This window comes from Rhipicephalus microplus, chromosome 5 (genome assembly GCF_043290135.1).
Source record: "Rhipicephalus microplus isolate Deutch F79 chromosome 5, USDA_Rmic, whole genome shotgun sequence".
Lineage (NCBI taxonomy): Eukaryota > Metazoa > Arthropoda > Arachnida > Ixodida > Ixodidae > Rhipicephalus > Rhipicephalus microplus.
In genome coordinates, this window is record NC_134704.1 from 22,654,314 (window position 1) to 22,675,048 (window position 20,735).

General features: G+C 46.4%; 1 protein-coding gene across 6 annotated transcripts in view; it reads left to right on the forward strand.

The window, feature by feature from the left end:
• LOC119173478 (metabotropic glutamate receptor-like) overlaps window positions 1-20,735 on the forward strand; it is a 450,920-nt gene that overhangs the window by 179,636 nt on the left and 250,549 nt on the right. The window contains exon 1 of one of the 6 annotated variants that reach the window (XM_075894966.1): window positions 19,949-20,053. The exons of the other annotated variants lie outside the window; for them this stretch is intronic. The gene's annotated coding sequence lies outside the window, so the exon portion shown is untranslated. Of the gene's footprint in view, window positions 1-19,948; window positions 20,054-20,735 lie in introns of those variants that run through there. 6 annotated transcript variants of the gene reach the window in all.

A 20,735-nucleotide genomic window follows, 5' to 3' on the forward strand; every position in this document is an offset into this window, starting at 1 on the left:
CTTCTTCTTTTTCTTATTCTTCTTCTTGTTGTTCTCTTGTTTTTCCTCTCCTTGTTCTTCACCTTCTTCTTCTCTTGGTGTTTTGGTTGATTGAATTATATGTGTGGTTTAACGTCTCAAAACCACCATATGATTATGAGTGAATTTGTAGTTGAGTGCTCCGTAAATTTTGACTACCAGTGGTTCTTTAACGTGCACCCAAATCTGAGTACACGAGCCTACAGCATTTTCGCCTCCATCGAAAGTGAAACCTGCACAGTCTGGATTCGATCCTGCGACCTGCGAGTCAGCAGCTGAGTACCTTAGCCACTAGACCACCGTGGCGGGGCGTTGTTTTTTTCGTCTTCTCTTGCTGTTTTTGTTCTCTTTCTTCTTATATTTCTTCTCTTCGTTCTTCTTCTTCTCTACATACCCGGTTTCACTTTCCTATGCTCTGTAGGAAAAAGTGAATCACCTTCACTAACGCCGTCGGCTTTTTGCTCGGCTAACTGTTGCTTTCTTCATTTTAGATACGAAGCAGATCTTTGACTATCCTGTGTAACGCTGTCCGTCCGTGTCTCCTTGCTAACGCGCCGCATCCCGCTTGCCCACTGCAGTTTTCGGAACGATGCCAAGTAGGTCAAGTCGCAGCTACGCGTTGACGTCACTCTCTCTCTCACCCACAATAGCTGCCGGCTGCTCCCAACACACCTAGAAGGTGTCGCTCCTCCGCCCGCTCGCAACACACTTCTCTCTCACTTCACCCTCTCCACCGCCCACAGTGCTCGACCGCACGTCGAGTGGAAACACTCTTTCGGCTCGTTTATCTGTGATGAAACTTACGCGAAACCCAACCCGCCTCCCGTGTTTTTGCGTTTCAAAAAAAAAACGTTTACTCGAGTAAAGGCTACACCGAGTTTCGCTACAAACCGTTCTTCCGGCACCCACGTCGACGCCCGTTTCGGCCGGGTCAACGGCATGCGCGCCGCTGCTGCTTCGCATCCCATCGTGGTTCCCTGCCGGGAGATGGTCCATGATCTTTAGGGAACAGTAACGATCAGTGGTATTCACCCAATTGTTTCGGCGCATACCCGATTTCATGACAGGCCAGGACTACACGACACACCATATGACATTAGACGCCGACAAGCGAGACCCTAAGGTGTATCGCACCTTAAAAAAAGCACGTAATATAATCACGTGTGACACGACGTCCGCATTTCGAAGCGCGACTTAGTTATGTGCGCTATTGGCATGGATAATAGCCAAGTGGGCCTGTTGGTAAAGTTTCATGACGAAACAAGCGAAAAGTTTTGTGCTTGCTGGAAGTACTAAAAAGAACGCAGGATGGAGTTCTCGCTAGCAAATATTTTTTTTGTATTTCGAAGAGATCGGTCCTATACATGAGCCATGCGGATGCACGTCATAACAAACCATCCTTATTACCAATAACAGTGGGGATTAACGAAAGACCGCAGCGATAAACAACTGCATATAGCAGGGAAGCACGTGTTGAACCCCAAAATAACAAGAAATGTGCTGACTTATGTCACGTCCTAAAAGCAGATTCAGAATCTGTCAACAGAACGGACGCCTAGCTGGCGCACCTATTTTCTCTTTTCTTCATGTGGAAGGTTCCAGTTAATTATCTCGTTGTTCACTTCTTATACTTGTCAATTATCACTGTGTCGCAAAGTTTTGGCTGGCATGTGCACTCCTTGCGAGTGAATCGCGAAGGGAGAGTGCGGGGTCCCCTTTCGCAAACTTTGACGTTCGCGAAGGCGCACATTCAGGCGACGATCCGTTTGGCCGATGTATTGTTTGGTCACTGCAAATAATGCTCGGCGTGTCTTAGTTTATACGGCTTGACCACTCGCCCAACATCTCTTAAACATACCAACGACTCGAATTGAAGAAGGAGCAGCAAAGCAGGTCGTTCTGGCAACTTCAACGAACAACACGTTCCGCGCACCCTATTTCCGAGCTTTATTCTTTATTCTTTATTCTTTATTCAAAAAAAAACCTTACGGGCCCTAGAACAGGGCATTCGGTAAGGGGGGGAGGAATTGGAATGGTACAGACAGGTAACGAACAGTTTACAGGCAAGATCAGTGCAAGAACAACGAAAAACTATATATATATATATATATATATATATATATATATATATATATATATATATATATATATATATATATATATATATATATATATATATAATGAGATCACAAGATCACTTCAAGCACCTTGTAGCGCCTATTCAGCACGGACAAACCAACTAGTCCAGCGACGAATTCCGCCGAGCTGTGTTTCTCAACCCTTTGGTTACAGCATTCCTGCGGCCTCGAGTTGTCGACCGTGGAGGTATGGAGAGTTTGTCTCATCGAGACAAGTATACGCCGTTCCGAATGCGAGGCCAGTCAAAGGAGCGAGGACCACGGACGTTGTCCTCGTCATTCACCTCCTCTCCGAAGCCTCCTCACTCTCTGTACAAAGCGACGTTGTTATCGCTGTACCGGGCGTTCGTCCAATTAGAGGGCCCGGGCTGTGGCACGGATGCCGTTCCACGACCGTCGGGCGGAGGCCCTCTCGAAAAGCGACGGCCCAGGGTGGCTGCGGCCGAGTCTTTTCGGCGCGCCGGACACGTCCGCCGATAAACCCTCCGCACCACTCGTTGGCCCAGCTGACAATTTAGCGGTGCGTTGGGGCAAGCCACGCTCTAGCGAAGCTCGCGCTGAATAGGTACAGCACCGTCCACTCTCTATTTTTCTTATTGATTTCTTCTCTCCCCCCCCCTCTTATTTCCCGGAGACATTTTATGAGTCTGCACCATCTCCGCAGAGTGTTTGTCCCCGCACGTTCTCACTGGATTATATCGGTTTGCCACATCTTCTTCCTCATTCGTTTTTTGTTCTTTTCTGCTCGCTAATAAACGGTTGTTTGGGATGATGTTGCTATGGCTGCTATTTGTTTTAGTATTGGTCTTGCGAAGGCTTGACGCTCTGTTTACCCGAAGACAGTGCGAAGATATCGCCTGTGGTCAACGGAATGCGTATGTACAGACGTCGCTGTTTCACCGCGCGTTTTTGATGACAGTTATTATTATTATTATTATTATTATTATTATTATTATTATTATTATTATTATTATTATTATTATTATTATTATTATTATTATTATTATTATTATTATTATTATTATTATTATCGTTGTTCCGAAAGCGAAAATGGTGCGTGAACTTGTGACAAAAGATGATGTGACCCCACTTAATTGAATGGTTGATTGATATGTGGGGTTTAACGCCCCAAAACCACCATATTATTTTGAGAGATGCCGTAGTGGAGTACTCCGAAAATTTCGACCACCTGGGATCATTAACGTGCACCGAAGTCTGAGCACAAGAGCTTACATTTCCGCCTACATCGGAAATGCAGACGGGATTCAATCCCGCGACCTGCGGGTCAGCAGCCGAGTACCTTAGCCACGAGACCATCGCAGCGGGGCCACTTAATTGAATGCAGTCCCTTATTTGCTTTATTACATATGGTGATTTATAGCTCTAAACGACGTTTTCCCGTGAAACGACGGCAGCACGTCACTCCTCGACCATGGCGTACTTCTACTGCGCACGATGCCAGGCTTTCGTTCACTTTCCCCTGAAGTCTAGATGACGTCCCTACGAAAGGAAAGTCAACCGACTTCGGCTGATGCCTATCAAAAATCATGGATGAATGGATGCGAAACTTTATCTGAAGTCGTGAAATGTCTGAAGTCCTGAAACTCAACGCGCAGTGGGCCGCTACCACGTCGGAACAGTCAAGCCAAGGCTGACCACCGAACCGTGGGCCCTCTGGACAACCCACACTTGATCCTCGACATCGGGGCTCTTGATAGTGGATAGCCAATTGTCTTCATTGAAGTGGTTCGTGACCCGTAGCGAGGGACAATGCCAGAGCATGTAGATCTTTTTACTTGAATTTAAGCATGATTGTTTTGTGCACGCACGTCGCAATAGCAAATTGCTACGATATCTTTCAATTGACGTCGACTCTTTTCTGCGTCTTTTTCAAACACCCCTGTCCTGACTAGCAGCCAGTAATCTTCTTCGGGAACACCCACTCGCTGAAGACCTTTAGCATTTTAGAAAAACACCTATTTTCATCAGCCATTTTCACTGAAACAACACCCTTCATCAGAATCCCGGGGAGGGGGAGGGGGGGGGCGTCTTTGCTATGGGCCTGCTCCATCCCTTTTTGTCTGTTTAGAGTAGCGTACACTGCCGAGGCTGATCATCTGCTAAACATCCCCGCATCTTAGTCACCCTGAAGTCTTATTTTACATTATAGGTTTGAGCCTTCGTGCAGTCGGTGATGTAGACTACACATTGCGCTCAAACCACTCGGCCTCCCGCATTGTGCGGATGGTTTTCTGCATGTCTCGGGTTGCCGCAGACTCCTGGCACTTTGGGACATGGTTTCCTGCATTCTAAAGGCCACGAAAACCTTGTTGTATTACTTGAAGATAAACCATACTGCATGAAAGTTTGGAATCTATCAGCTCAAGTTTGTATTGTGTGTGTTCCCACTAAATGTTCATTTTCTTTCTTACTCTTCTTCCTTCTTACCGATTATTGCCCCTTTCTTCCATGCAGCATGTAGGGTAGCCAAACGAGAAAAACCTTGCTTAAACTCCTTTCCTTTCCCTTTCTTTTTGCTCTTTCTGTCAAAGGCGAAAGCCAATGAGCGACGGGTGGAAGGCCATCCGCTCTGTGCGGTGCAGCCGTGTGGCTTGAACGTACGGAGACCCTAACACCGGAGCGGGCTGAATCATTCCATCATGAACTTCGCCGCATGTCTGCGTTAAAGGGCTCATTTTCCAATTTGATTCTGCCGAGCAGAAATAAGAGGTCCAGAAGCGAAGAAGTTTTGGATAGGGGTTGGCAATGAGAGGAAGTGGGAGCAGGTTGCGCCGAAACCGGTGTGTCTCCGACCGTCTCCGGTGCGCTGAGGAGGGGCACAGCCCTAAGAATAGCGGCCAGGTAAGCGCGTCCCGCACTCTTCGTGGATCGATCGCGAGGGATGTGCTTGACGGGCCTCCGATGGAAAGAAGGGCGAGAAGCTATCCGGAGGAAAGGTTCAGCGGGGTCCTCGCTTTTGAGGCCGCGGCTCGAACACACTCGAGAACCTACTTTAGAAGTCCAGACACCAGTGCCCGATTACAAAGGAAGCCCGCATATTCGCTGCATCGCCGAGATCAATCGCAACGGTGAACCGAGTGTCTCCGAGTGCTTGAAGTGACTCTATGACTGTGCAGTTATACGAGTAGGTGGCGTTCGCGAGTCGAGTGAGGACGTCACTGTCTCTTCCTGTTAATTTCAAAGGCTTTTACAATCTGACGTGCAGTATCACCGTCGCTTCCAGGGAAACTACAGGCTAACTTGGGCTCAACATGCAGCATTGACGCTGTTACTTTCCTTTTAACTTTTACACGTATGTTTAACACGATAGCGTTTTATGCCTGGGTCCACCTCGGCGCGGCGGACCTTTTTAGGCCACGGATATGACACTGTAAATTGTATACACTAAAAGATTGCTTTCGGCACACAGAACTCTTAGATGTTATTCTTACTAGCAGCGAGACGGCGCGAAATGCGCTAGTTGAGCGCGCTCTAAAGGTCGTCGCCCCGCGTGTTCCAAAGCCTGTGAGGCTCCACAGGGCGAGGTTGCTCGTGTGCGCACGCTTATCTCGTGATTCGGGTACTTTGTACCGCTTGAGTTCTACCGCAGAGAGAGAGAGAGAGAGAGATAAATAGAGAGGAAAGGCAGGGAGGTTAACCAAGCTTGGCTCGGTTGGCTACCCTACACTTGGGGTGTGGGAAAGGGAGAATAATAGAAAGAAAAGAGTTGAAAATAAGAGGCGTGAGAAAGAGGAGGATGAACAGGCAGCTCGAGACTACACAGCACGGTCTCACACTGTTCTTTCACAAGCGGTCGTGAAGTCTGGTGATCCTTAAGAAGTGCAAGAGGGCTTTAGTGGCTTTGCGTGTATGGGCGAATGTCGGCCATGGTCCCAGGATCTTCTCTTCTGTAAGCGGCCGTGAATCCAGCTGACGAAGCTTGGCTTCCATAATACGTCGTTCAGACTGATATGCTGGGCAATGGCATAGAATGTGCTCAAGCGTTTGCTCGCTGGCGCAGATGTTGCATGCCGAAGGGCTCGCCATTCCAAGGAGACGAGAGTACGCATTAGTAAATGCCAAGTCACACCTCATGCGACACAGTAAAGTTTCAGCGCATCGTGGGAGCCCGGATGGCAAACGAAGTTGCAAGTTTGGGTCGATCGAATACAGGTGCGTGTTTGAGAAACCCGGTGTACAGGAGCAGTGGTTGTTCCATCTGATAATGTGTTGCTTCGATACAAGTTCTCTCACACCACGACGTCGACAGCAGCAGAGCTCGCAGCGCTTCAAGGTGCAGTAAAGTACATTTTTCGGCAGAAACCTAACCAATGAGCCATCTTTTGCGACTCGAGGTCAGCCTTACAGACACTACGGTTTGTAATGCAGCACAGGTTGCACGAACAATTAGTATATCAGATAAGACACGACTACCACGAAGCGCTCAAGGAAGGTCACGATATTGTATTTCAGTGGTTGCCCAGTCCTTGCGGAATTGTGCGCAATGACCGCGCAGATGAAGATGCTCGATCGGCTCATGACCAAGACCTGCGTACGCCCATACCACTCTTCAGAACGGACGCTGCAAGGCGACTACAACCACTTTCTCGCCGTATAACTCTCCTACAATGGAATACACCGAGCTCTACCGCAAGTTTGCATTGAAGTTAGACGGCTTAAAAAGAGCACGAAGATTACTTCACTCTCTGCCGCGGCCGCGTTTTCGAAAGGCGCGTTCTGCTCACGCATCAATACGTAATAATTGAGATAGTTGTTCGCTCTTGTCCTGTGTATACTTGTGCGTTCGCTTCGTGCGTCCTTCTTTGTGTTTGAGCACTGAGCTTTAAGTGTCGAGCTGTTACAGTTCTTAGTCTGCGCTCGTCCTATGTTTGCTCATTTCGTCCGTGCTTTCTGTTTGAGGTGCGCACTGCAAGTTTCGATTTGCTTGCCGTTTGTCGCGTGACATTACAGCCCCGCCACGGTGGTCTAGTGGCTAAGGTACTCGGCTGCTGACCCGCAGGTCGCAGGTTCGAATCCCGGCTGTGGCGGCAGCATTTCCAATGGAGGCGGAAATGTTGTAGGCCCGTGTGCTCAGATTTGGGTGCACGTTAAAGAACCCCAGGTGGTCGAAATTTCCGGATCTCTCCACTACGGCATCTCTCATAATCATATGGTGGTTTTGAGACGTTAAACCCCACATATCAATCAATCGCGTGACATTACAATTTGTTGCGGCAGCATTCGCTTTTTCGCTCTTGCGGCAAAAGAATGAAAACCAAATGGTCAACTGCCTCTGTGAAGACACGCTTCACTTTTGCGCTATACCTTTTTCTAGACGGGGGGATCTGCGACGGTTTTTTTATTTATTTTTACGTAGGAAATGTTTGGTTTACATTTGTTTACTAATAATTAAATTGTCCGTGTCACAATATCTTGAATTATGTTGCAGGTTAAATGTTAAAAATTGGCGGAGTGTTCACGCTAAAAAAATAAAAACGAAAGTCCCAGAGGGCACTTATCACAATGATAGCTGCTCTAAGGGTGACACCTAGTACAGTACTGGCGGCTGTAAAGCAAAACAAAAAAGAACATGATTACTCAGCATGCCGAGAACAAGATGTCAGTGGCGGTAGGACTCCAACGTTACATTATTGATAGCTCTGCTGTAGACACCTATGTTCGTGCGTCTTCGCTGGTAGCTAGTGTTGAATCATAGTTTCAGGCAACCGTAGACACACCTCGCAGCTTGATTCTCCTCCACCGCAAGGAAGACTATTAGCGCAAGTATTACGATGCGACCTTTGTCAGATATTCTTAAGAGCTCCTGAAGTTTGCCCAAAATTGAACATGAAACAGAAAAAACAGAAATAATCACCCGCAAAATCGTAAATAATCACCCGTAAATAATCACCCGGCGGAGCAAAATGATGTCGATGTCGCCGCAAACTCCGTTTGGCTTGCACCCTCTTTATGGGCCATCCATTCTCCCTACGCCCACTAATACCCAACCACTCGACCTTCCCTTCAACTCAACCCTCTTTCCCTGACCATTTCCCGTATCCTTTTCGCGCAGGCAACTGTGGTGCTGACCTCTTGAATTCAAATGTCAGGTTGCCGCTTTCTCTCTTTCTGCTTCGCTTGGCAAGCTCTCCACATGGCCGGGCTTCTCCGCAGATATGACCGTTCTTGCCTCCCTTTTTTTTTAATACCTTTCTCGCGTTCGCGTCTTCGCGGGCTTCAATGTGGATCGTATGTGTGCGATGGCTCGTGCGATCTCCCGCTCGTGCTCGCCTTTGCAGAAGCAGTATGAGCCAGGCCGGCGCTCGAGGCCTTCTCTACTCGCTCGGAAAGGGCGCGGTGCTGATGCAGCGCAAACCGTGCCTCTCCTTACGAGAACGCGCGTCGTGCAGATGTATGACGAGGAGAAGGGGAGTGAAGAGGGCGATAGAGTGCTCTCAAGGCTGGTCTACTGGCTCGCTAGCTGGAGGCCCAAAGCGTGAATGTTGCGTGCGCACTAGTACACAAGCCCAGTGCCTATAGGTCCTTTTCGCAGCCATCGATATGTGATACAGAGAAGCTACTTCGAGACGAAGCACGCGGTCATGCCAACCGAGGAGCAAAGTAACAAGAAAGAATGAAGAGGAAGCTGTCAAGGGAAGATAAAGCATGCACGAGTCGCGTGTAGGCCTTCGGATTGTTCTGCTCCAAAGGAGGCCATCCCAGGGTATTAGAATGAGATCTGAGTAGATGTGAAATGGGAAAAAAAAAGTGCTCCGAGACGCTTCTCTTGAGTGCTGCGAGGAACCGGAATATTTGCGTGTACCTCTGCCCCCGCAATACGTGTTCTCTCGCATGTTTATCGTCATGCTATGCGTTTCCTGTTTTTTTGTTTTGTTTTTTGTCGATAGGTTAGTTTCGGTACGAAATAGAATCGAGACAAATGCAAGTCTTTGTCTCTTCAGACTTTTGTGAATCAGAGTCGTTAAAACGATGTTGCTTTTGCGCCGAATGTACTGGTTACGCGCGCGCCTGAAAACGCCTCAAACAATGCTGAATAGGCATTTAGGGGCGCCTGAATATAGCGTATTTCTTTGTTTTCACTCGAATAGGAAATGCTCCTGCGGTTTGGGGAATTGAAACTTGATCTAAAGCTTTGGTGGTTGCTGGCACCATAGTTATTATGTTTGGGGCCATCGATGGAGCAGTTTTGTCGTCTGTTTGAACATTTCTGGAGCCTTCAGTTTCTCTCGGAAATGGGCTAACAACAGACGCATTAGTTGCTCTTTAAAATATGTGACTATGCGCGGCGTGTTCTTTGGTGTGATATACGAAGGTGTCGTTTTAAAATTCACCCCTTTGCCATTTACCTGTAAAGAAAGAAAGAAAGAAAGAGAGAGAGAGAGAGAAAGAAAGAAAGAAAGAAAGAAAGATAGAAAGAAAGAAAGAAAGAAAGAAAGAAAGAAAGAAAGAAAGAAAGAAAGAAAGAAAGAAAGAAAGAAAGAAAGAAAGAAAGAAAGAAAGAAATATCGTCATATACGTACACACAACGATATTATCTTAACCTTCACTTCCCAGGGGATGATGGAAACGGTGCCAGGAATATACGCCTTTCGAGGAGCGCATCTGAATATTGAGTTGCTCTTGTGGCACTTCCGGCAGTCCTCACCGGAAGCGCTGATATTGAACTCGCGAAAACTGCAGAAACGCTTCTAAGAACAGAATATCTGTCCTTGCACCTTCAAGTTCACTGTCTTTTGGATTGGAGTGCGAGTTAGTTCAGGCGCATAAAAAGACTCCAAGGTATTTACACTGACGCCTCTTTGAAAAAAGTACACGAAAACTAGTAAAAAACGGTTAAGTACTCTCGAAACCTTATAATCAGTCAATCTCCTCCGTTGGGTACGAGCCATGTGCAGAGGAAAACAACAACAACAATAACAACAACGTTAGCAGCCTGGTAACACGTTTCGGCAGGCAAGCTTCGCGAAGAATACGAGACAATTTAATCGCACTAGTCATTGAAAGTTTTTCGGCGAAAAGTTCAGAGCCAGCTGTTAAATGGCAGGGGGCGGGGGACAAATGACGTGTTATAAAACGAATTTTTTTTTTTTTTGCTGGCGCTAAGTAAAAGCTCCTGCTTTACTAATTGTTTTCGTGTAGACGCTCGGCGTATACTTTCTGTCGTTACTGCACCTTCGGTTCGGCTAATTGCCGATTTGTTAACCTATACCTAATTATGATAATATGTTAGGTTTCACATTCCAAAACCACCATATGATTATGAAAGACGCCGTAGTGTAGGGCTCCGGAAATTTCGATCACATGGGGTTTCTTTACGTGCACCCAAATCTAAGCACACGGGCCTACAGCATTTCCGCCTCCTTCGAAAACGCGGCCACCGCAGCCGGGATTCGATCCCGTGACCTGCGCCTCAGCAGCCGAGTGCCTTAACCACTAGACCACCGCGGCAGGGGTGTTAATTCACTGAAGCAGATTGATTGATTGATATATAGGGGTTTAACGTCCCAAAACCACCATATGATTATGAGAGACGCCGTAGTGGAGGGCTCCGGAAATTTCGACCACCTGGGGTTCTTTAACGTGCGCCCAAATCTGAGCTCACGGACCTACAACATTTCCGCCTAAATCGGAAATGCCGCCGCAGCCGGGATTCGATCCCGTGACCTGCGGGTCAGCAGCCGAGTACCTTAGCCACTAGACCACCGCGGCGGGGCTACTTAAGCAGACACTTTGTAGGTGTTAAGCTCTCGGAAACTGTCAGAGTTCTGCTTAAACGTAAATTCACTTCGGGCTTCCAACAAGTAAACAATTTTAAAGGACTACTTGAACTGTTGCAGAAGATGCGCACATGTGAAGTAGTTTAATATTTCTCGTCTCTTGTCTCTCTTTTTTATTTTATTTTTGTTTACATCTACATGCTGCAACTCCGTGTACGATGCATCGCCAGATATCCCGGCAGAAAATGTTATTGACGTTCGGAAATACACCTTCTGAAAAGCACGGGCTGTCCTATCTGGAACCAGTTCAATTTTTTTGGCTTTATTAGTCATGTATCGCGTGCCCCCTCTAGTTCTGCGTACATGCGCTGTTCACTTCCGCCTACAAGTTCACATCTCGATCCATATCCGCTTGGACGTTTCCGTTGTCGGAACTTCCTTCACTGGCCGATATCCGATACGCCGCGCTTCCATACAGAGCGTCCATTTATTTTTATTTTTTTTATTTTTTTCATCGCTGTGAGTGTCCAAGCCAGTTTCAACATTCCCGGCAATGTATTGCAGAAGCTGCTTCAATTTTACTTTTCATTCCTGGTTGTTGATATGGAAGAATCTGATAGGTGTTGTGTACAGCAGAAGAGAACAAGGAGCTATTGCTGGCTCGAAATGTGTTGGTCATCGTGCTCCCAGGGAAATACGTTTCTGCCGCATTCGATCTTCCTTTCTTAGACTCTGTTATTCGAGGTCATTCCAGAAAAAAAAACGTAGTTTAGTATCACTCAACTTATTAGCTTATAATTCGTTTAATGATATAAGTCCTTGTCTGACCTCGTGTGACTGATATTTTGAACCTATATTAAATGTTATTGTTTGCTTTTCTGTTTTCGGATGCGCGCGTTCAAGTCAGCGCTATACATGCACTATGTAAATCCGTATAGTTATCATGATGTACTTATAATTTTATGTTTCTTCAATGTGGAAAAATTTGTCTTTACGCATTTCATTTTTCTCTTTTTTTGTCTTCGAATATAATCGTGTATTTAATAATAATAATAATAATAATAATAATAATAATAATAATAATAATAATAATAATAATTAGCGACCACATAAGATATCGTTCACCTCACTGTGAGCATGAAGCTTCGCATTTTTACGTTCAGCTTTCTTTCCCCAGTGCCCTGTTGCATGCACTGCAGCTTACTTGAATTTTTATACGTTGTTCAGGCTGAATAAAAGTAATATCTGTGTTTATGCAACTCTATTGATTATGATTACTTTTTTTCCTATTTTATTGCTATTTTTTGTTTGTGTGTTCATCCTGTACATTACTGTCACGGTGTTGAGATAGCCGGCTCTGACGTTGTCTACCTTCCCATATTCTGTCAAATATAAATAAAAAATACAGCATATCCATGGAATGAAAGATGATGAGTGGGGCGAAGCGTCCATCAATCCATCCGTGCTTCCGTTCATCCGCACGTGCACCCGTTCATGTGTACGTCCGCGCGTCCGTTCGTCCATCTAGTGAACACTCCATCTAGTACCACCATCTCGCTTCTTTTTATCATATACTCATCATATACCAGTACCGCCATCCAGCGGACAATTTAAGGACTAAAAGAGAGTGTGTACTACATTTTTGCTGTCAGCGCTTTGTTAACACCGAGAGTGTGATAACGACGCCGTGCTAGGTTTTTCGTAACATGTGCCCGAGGGCGGGTATGTGCCACTGGTATGCTGGTATGTGCCACGGGTTACGTACTACGACGATGGGACGCACAAGCCTCGCCATAAGAAGCTTCGCCCCTAAAAAGCTATATCATAAGTAATTGATTGATGTGTGTGGGGTTTAACGTCCCAAAACCACCATGTGATTATGAGAGATGCCGTAGTGGAGGGCTCCGGAAATTTCAACCACCTGGGGTTCTTTAACGTGCACCCAAATCTGAGCACACGGACCTACATGATATCCACCTACATCGGAAATGCAGCCGCCGCAGGCGGGATTCGATCCCGCCACCTGCGAATCAGTAGCTGAGTACTTTAGCCACTAGACCAATTGCGGTGGGGTGTTTCATAAGTAATCGCAAAACGGAGTGAAATCCATACGTGCAAGTGAAGCTAAAGTGACCACACAAGCATCGAATGTCAACTCATGGGTCGCACTACTGCGGAAAGGAAAGCGTACTCAAAGCGCTTCTGCGCATGCGCAAGGAAGGCGGCACTGTCCGTCACATAAGAGCATGCGTTTGTCAACATGCAACATGACTGGTTAAACTTCTGGAAGTGGCAATCACGTGCTGAACTACACCGGGCATATCTTGTATTCCGCAGCGCTTTCCGGTATGGAAATCAACCACACTTTGAGGCCATATCATATATATGCCTACTATTGGGGAAGCATTGATGAGAACGATCACGGCTCGCTCGCTCCATGGCGATGTTCTGGTATCTGTGGCACGTACCTTTAGAAGACTACCAGACATGCAAATTGCATTTGGCTGAAAAATCAAAGACGAGGCTATTATACATCTGGGCACGCTCTTCTAAATGGGCTTTGCCAAAGAAAGGGGCAGTGTTCCAGCCATGGCATTGAAGCTCTCCGCACAAAATATCGTGTAGATTGGTGGTCGTAGAGGGCCTAGTGTCGCTACCCACGCGAAATAACTTTTTTTTCGTCCTTTTCAAGATACTGTGGGGAGTGTTACTATCTCATTCTCGTATTAGCTATCTTTCATTCGTGTCACTGCTGTGTCATACTTTCTGAGTAAACGTTTGTTTCTTCCTTGTCTCTCTCTCGATCCTTCAGCGATATTCAATACCAGACTGCAAAACCGTCAGATATTCCCCGCTATCGTCGAGGCGCGAAAAAGCAAAACATAACGTGGGTGGCTTTATACAACCAACCTATATTGCCGCACTTACGCAGCGGCAATCACGTGCCAACACCTGGTGGAGGCTCTGTCTCGCTCACTCTCTCCTTCTCTTCGATTTGCCCTACTTGTCATTTGCGAATTCCACATTCGTGACTCCCGACGAAAAGGAAAACAATGAACTGACAAACGAACAAACAGTACTCGCGAACGAGGTGATTCCTTAAGTGAATGCAGCACGACGGACGAAACGCGCGACGCCTCGCTTTGCGTCGCATAGCGACGTGCTGCTGCATCGATTCACCAGCGTCGACTCGGGCCTTGTCTGCCACGGCGCAAACAGAACACGGCCCCGTGTCACCGCTTATGCCGCAGCCCCCTGCAAAGTTCGTCGCGAAAAGCGTTCCTTTTTTTACGGCGGCATTCTGGAAAAAAAAAAAATGCCGACCCACAAAACCTATCCGTCAATAGTTTTACGAAAGAGAGCTTGGCGCGAGGAACGATTGGCGCATTCAGACGTGGGACCGTTACCGATTTGCCTCACTGATCCGAATGCAGCGATTACTGATTAATTAGATAAGCATCGTGCTCTTGATGAAAGTGCTGCGTGAATGTGAGTTGCCATCGAAACATTTGGTCTTGCGTCGCTGGGCGAGAAGTCAGCGTAATTGGCGATTTCGGCTTGAGCAATTCAGGTAATTGGTGAACTCGCCTTCAACTTCAGTTGAAGTGGACCGCATACGTTTCTTCGTGGCTTTGCGCTACGAACGAGTGAATCGCAGCAATTTTCTCTTTTATAATACTTTGTCGATCTTGCGAAATTGCGCAGAACTGATTAGTAACAGTAATTACAGTTTAAAAAAAGAGTACAGTTTGTGTGAAGCCAATAACATTTACTCGCATAATTTCTTGCTGCTGTTGGTTATCGGCTCATCATCATCATCATCATCATCATCATCATCATCATCATCATCATCGCAAGCCTGTCTTAATCCAGTGCAGGACAAACGCGCATCCCAATGATTATTTTTGTCTATCGGCTGTTCATTATCATCGTAATGATTTTAACCAAATCTTATGACCAGTGCAGGATGAAGACCTCTCTCTCTCAATGGTTTCAATACCACCCTATCCCGCGCGATCTGATATAACAATGTTGTAAAGTAACAAACGTCGGCTGCTATGAATTTATACTCCCAGATCACTTTCCTTTTTCCTCTTTTTTTTTTCTTTGCCAATGAAAGGAAATTCATGGGGGCGGATTCTGCATAGGTACTTCAGCGACATGTAGTCTAGTCAGGCGTGAGTTTCGTCCCCCTGTAGAAAGTTATGGCTGCGCAGTATTTCATTTTTGTGCTTTCCTCGATTTTCGGGTGAAGTTCATCGCAAGTTTTTAAGGCGTGTTACAAGTTTCTAAGGCGAGACTATGTACGAAAGATCACGTTAAAGAAATTTGCCATGAATACTAGTACCGAATTCTCGGTGCAGAGAATAACCCATCTCGAGGACAAACCAAACTAAAGATATGGAAGTTACGTCGGCAATAGATGCATAGGCATGCGCACAGAGGACCGGGAGCGGGGGGGGGGGGGGCAGTGCTATACACTGACTTTATAGGGAGGAAGGGTGCGGCTACTCAGAAGGGGGGGGGGGCAAACTTATCCCCATACATTGACATAGTAAGGGTGGTTGGGGCAGCGACGGACCTTCCTTGAAGGGCAATTCTTCGCATTCCTATGAAAACATGGTACGTACTCACAGACGCGCATCAAATTCTATACGCACGTCTTGGGACCACGGGAAGACTTCTCAGCACCCACTAATCTGTTCACACGTCGCTGATTGCGTCCTCCCGAAGGGTCGCAGATGGTCTTTTCGTTAGCAGAATAACCCCAGCACCACTCTCGGCGATGAAGCAACGCCTCTGGGGTCTGTCCATCTGTTAACGGACAAGCAGCGATGAAAAGCTAGACGAGAATTCTGTGATTAGTACGATGTTTAGCAGTGGAGCGGGAACGCGACTGGCGTTTGCCTCCATGGTGTGTTTAGAAAAGGGCGATGACGATTTAGAGTACTAGGTACTCTACTATGGGAAACGAGTGGCGAGAACTCCTCAGTTTGTGTATTTAGAAGGAGTGGTTAACGATTAACCGTACTTGGTACTGTAATATGGTCTGTGTGTGTTTAGAAAAAGTGGTTAACCATTTAGAGTACTACCGTAGGCCTCTTGCACTGGTTTCTGTGTGTTTAAAAAAAGTGGCTAACGAATCAGAGTACTTATTACTCGACTATGGGAGAGCTGAAAGCCGTCCCGTGTCAAAGGCTCTCTCGAGGTGTGTTTAGAAAAAGTTGTTAACGATTTACAGTACCAGGTACAGTACGAGGTACATCTCAACGGCTATTTAGAACATTTTCGCGAAGTTTTCTTGTTACGACTTCCTCGAATCAATCCTCCGGGGCGAGATTGGTGTCTTAGACAGGTATTCCTAAATCAACCTTAACTTTGTCTCATGTTTTTTTTTTACGTTCTTGTGCGCTCTACGCATAAGGGAATGAAAACGGTAACATGATAAAAGTCAGGAACAAGCACGGTTTTTGAATACATGTCTACTCTGCTTATCAAACGCACAGAGGCACCAATCCGATATGAAAACATGAGACAAGAATAGGGTTGATTTGGTAATATGGACCTCAGCTTCAATTTTAGCGAAGGGGACGGCTTCAAGCCTCTGCGAAGGGCGCCGTCATGTAATTTCTCAACGAGGGAAGTAATACAATGAATGAATGAATGAATGAATGAATGAATGAATGAATGAATGAATGAATGAATGAATGAATGAATGAATGAATGGTGGCGTTACGAGATTGCTCTTGCCAGGTCTTCTTTGTGGCAACCAAAAAGCGTTGATAATCGATTATCGATTCACTCCGTACTCTGTTTCTCCTGCTTTGTTCAGCTTCTTACCTTTTCTAAGAGAATAGTTGGCGATGAATTTCCCAACTTCTTTATTCCATATACTTGCTAACTTCTACTCATCAGACTGCATACGAGCACCCGCGCTTCTCTCATGTCAACAAAAAAAAAAAACAAGCGTAATTAGCGCGTTCATCACGGTGCGTTAAAGCGACATGTCTAGAAACCTGAGTGCGCATGCGCGTTTCAGCTTTATGTCAGGTCATAGACGATAAAATAGAAAACCGAAGAATTTGACAGCCTTGTCAGTGTCCTTTGCACAACCTTGATCGTGGAGCATCGACCGACTCGTCAAAGTGATGGAGCACCATTTGCATTCTTTAAGACGAAGTCTAGCCGAGTGAAGGCGCCACTTATAATGCCCATGAGTACTGAGTTGCCGTACTTGACTCCGCAGTCGACATTAGAACCACGTTTTCTGTTCAATAACTTTTGTAAGAACCTGTACGTAAAAAAGAAAAAAGAAGAAAACACGATGTATTTTACGCATTTGCCTAAAACGCCTACAAATTCAGAGCCACCTTCTCTTTCGAAAAAATTGTGTTGCCCCCACCCCTTGCCTTCCTTAACACGGACAGGTTTCTGCACCCTATGTGGCTCTGCAGCTCCACCGGGATAAAAGGTATCGGAATTTTTATACCCTTAAAAAGACACTGAAAAGCAACAGGGACTTGGTTTAGATAGACAAACTTAACTCTGAGAGCTGGGACGCCATATATTGCACTATCATAAGCTCATTATTAGCGGAGAACATCAAGGTCGAAGTTTCATTTTTAAGTTTTGCGACTTAACCACCGCGCATGACGTAAAAAAAATCGAAATGTGTTTTTCATATTTTCTTGACATCGGCTCGATGAAATTTTTTGTAACTTCGTATACTTTGTGCTTTCATTTTTTTATTGATTAGAAGCTACGTAGGACCCAGGAGATGCCTTTAAACATTTCGTACGTCGCACTGTTTGGTGCGGCAATGTCAAGGTAGCTTCTCCAACCGTGTTTTAGCGACAACCTAGCGTTTTGTCGCTAACCAAGCGTTGCGTAGCGGTAAGTGTTGCGTTTTGGGCAATTGTGAAATTTCACTTCAGTGATACGCGAAAAATCGTCTTGACCTTTCGCGTCCCTTTAACATGGTGTTGCATCGCCTCGGGGATAGGCCCACCGTCGAACGAGCAACGATGTCACGTGATCGCGTTGTCACGCGCCGTCACGTTCTCGGGATGTGAGTCAAGTTCTATTGTAACGCTTTAGTGATGTCCTGATGACTCTGCAAGGACGTCGCAGAATTTCGGCCACCTATGACATCGTGATGACGTCCTCACGTGATTTTGGTTACACCACTCGTGTGGCTACCGTCGGTCACGTTTTATGTTCGGTGAGGTATCTAAGACATCCAAGCCAAAGAAAGACAAAGAAGAAATTGTCTTTTCGAAATCGCCCATACGCTCAGCGTGGTACATACGCTTGTACATCACGCGGCGCATAAAAGCGACCGACAGAAGTAAGCTCCACTTCACTGGTGATGCTAGATGTGCCTCCGGAGAGGGTTAGCAACGAAAAAGCGAAACATGAAACAGAAAACGACGTATTGCGAGGCTCTAGTGGCTGTCATGTGTCCGCCATTAGGAGTGTTGGCGCCGACGCAGTTGCGCTCATTTGCAGCGGACGACGCGTCCCTTAATCCCCGAGAGTGGCCGACCGGTGCACCACAGCCTCGGAAGGGGAGGGAGGGGTTCGTTCGCATCCTTCGCCTCTCGTCGCTGTCGCCGCTCGAGGAGAACGAGTCGCCGAGAGGAGAGCCATATTGGCACTGTAAGTCGACGGCCACGGCGCGCTCTGGGGTCTTTCGCCTCTGAGGAAGACTCCACTGTCAGCCCTGGGGCTGCTCCACTCAATGGAGCAAATCCAGATTGCTGAATGGCTGCATCTAAGGCGCTGAAATCCGTAGTTCCTGTGTTTGCCATTTGCATATATATATATATATATATATATATATATATATATATATATATATATATATATATATATATATATATATATATATATATATATATATATATATATATATATATATATATATATACATTTGGCTGAGGCTTCTCGCGGTAATTGCACCCCGGCTTCTTTTTACAGAGTATACCGTGAAAATTATGTCTGTTTACTGCTACGACGTAGCAATGTTCGTGCACTACCCGCCATGATGATCCAGTGGCTATGGAGCTCGACTACTGACACGAAGGTCGTGGGATTGAATCCCGGTCGTGGCGGCCACATTTCGACGGAGGCAATGCGCATGAGGCACAATCATGTACTTACATTGTGCTACACGTTACGGACCCCGGGTGGTCGAAGTCTCCGGCGCCCTCCGTTACGGCATCTCTCGAAATCATATCGTGGTTTTGGGACGTTAGAAGCCCCGACTGTTATGTAACAGTTAAGCCTGTGGTAAAAGTCCGAGGTTTACTTAGGTCCGAGTCTACTCGGTGCTCGCAGTATATTGACAAGCACAGAAAGGTTTGGTTCTCAAGGCCACGAAATACAAAGCATAAGTTTGAGCAGAAAGCACGGTGAAGGAAGGAAGGAAGGAAAATAGAGGGAAAAGAAAGGCAGGGAGGTTAATCAGCCTATAGGCAGCCGGTTTGCTACCCTGCGCATGGGAGAGGAATAGGGGAGATGAAAGAGAGCAGAGAGGGAAGAGAGAAACAGCACACTCGGCAGCACACGCGCGCACACTCAGTCATAGTCCAGTCTTGTCTTTCGCGGTGTGTGACATTGCACGATGAAGTGAACAGGATTCAAGGCGGGGACAGAAAACAGCTCCTTAATGACTAATACGCGCGTTTCCACAGACTTTGGGGGGAAATTTCGGCTGCAGCAAGGCAACATAACGACGCTTGCGAAGGACCACGAGGGAAAGGGATTTACTACTTACCGATGTTGACCTTCGCGGCCCCTTCTGGCCTCCTCAAGAACTTCGAGTCCGCCGTACTGTTCGGAGGAAGCTATTTTTTTTCTTATGTGATTTACTTATGTTTATTTCTTTAGCCGAAAATCATTTCTTTATGCGTGTCTGCTTTTGGCGGTGCTCTCTTTCTGCTCGAATCGAAGAACCAATAATCTCATAGACGTGTGTTTTTTGCAATAGGCCTTGGTAAGATCTACAGTGCTGACACTGACATAACTTTTCCTGTAGATGCAGTTGCGCAAAAAAAAAAAGCTCCCTGTTCAGGCGTGACGCAGAGTTGCGCGTTTTATCACTGGAAGCCTCTATGGAGACCTGTGCCAGTACCATCGCAGGTAAACGAAACCCATGTGAGTGAAATACTTGGCGTGAGCCAGCGCGCATACTCATTTTTTAACAACGTTTTTTTTTTTTCATAACGCATACACGCTAAATCTCAGCTGAAACAAATTGCCTCGTTCTCTTACGTGGAAACGAAAGCATAACTTTCAATCTCACTGTGAAGCGCAATTAGAGAAATGGCCGCACTTTGCTCAAATGGAGCCACTTTCACCGACCCACGGAAATTTCATTACTACAATATTACTATTTCTTTTTGAGAGGTTTATTCGCTTAAGGCACTCAGGCAAAGCGAGTAAAAGTTTTGAAAGTTCCTCGCCCTTCGTACGAGACACTTCGTACGGAGAGAAAGCGATTGCCGCGTATGCGTAAACAGCGCCGTTCCCGTCGAAAGTGGGGGCCGATGCTTGACCGTTGAATGCGGACCCACTCGGCGACTGCATAATGCCACGCTATTCTTCCTTTTTTTGCCCACGCCTGCTCGCGGCCGTGGCTCGAGGAATTTATGTTACGCCGGCAAGGAGAGAAAGAAATATTCTCGAACAGCTCGTGGAAGTGAAAGCTAAGGCATCCCAGAGTTCTCAACAGCGGGCGTTAGAAACGGGAATCGCCGACTGCCAAGCGCGAATCTGCGGAGGGCGCCTCGCTCAATTTCAAAGGCAAAACAGCTTCCACTCGCGGGGGACTTCTCTG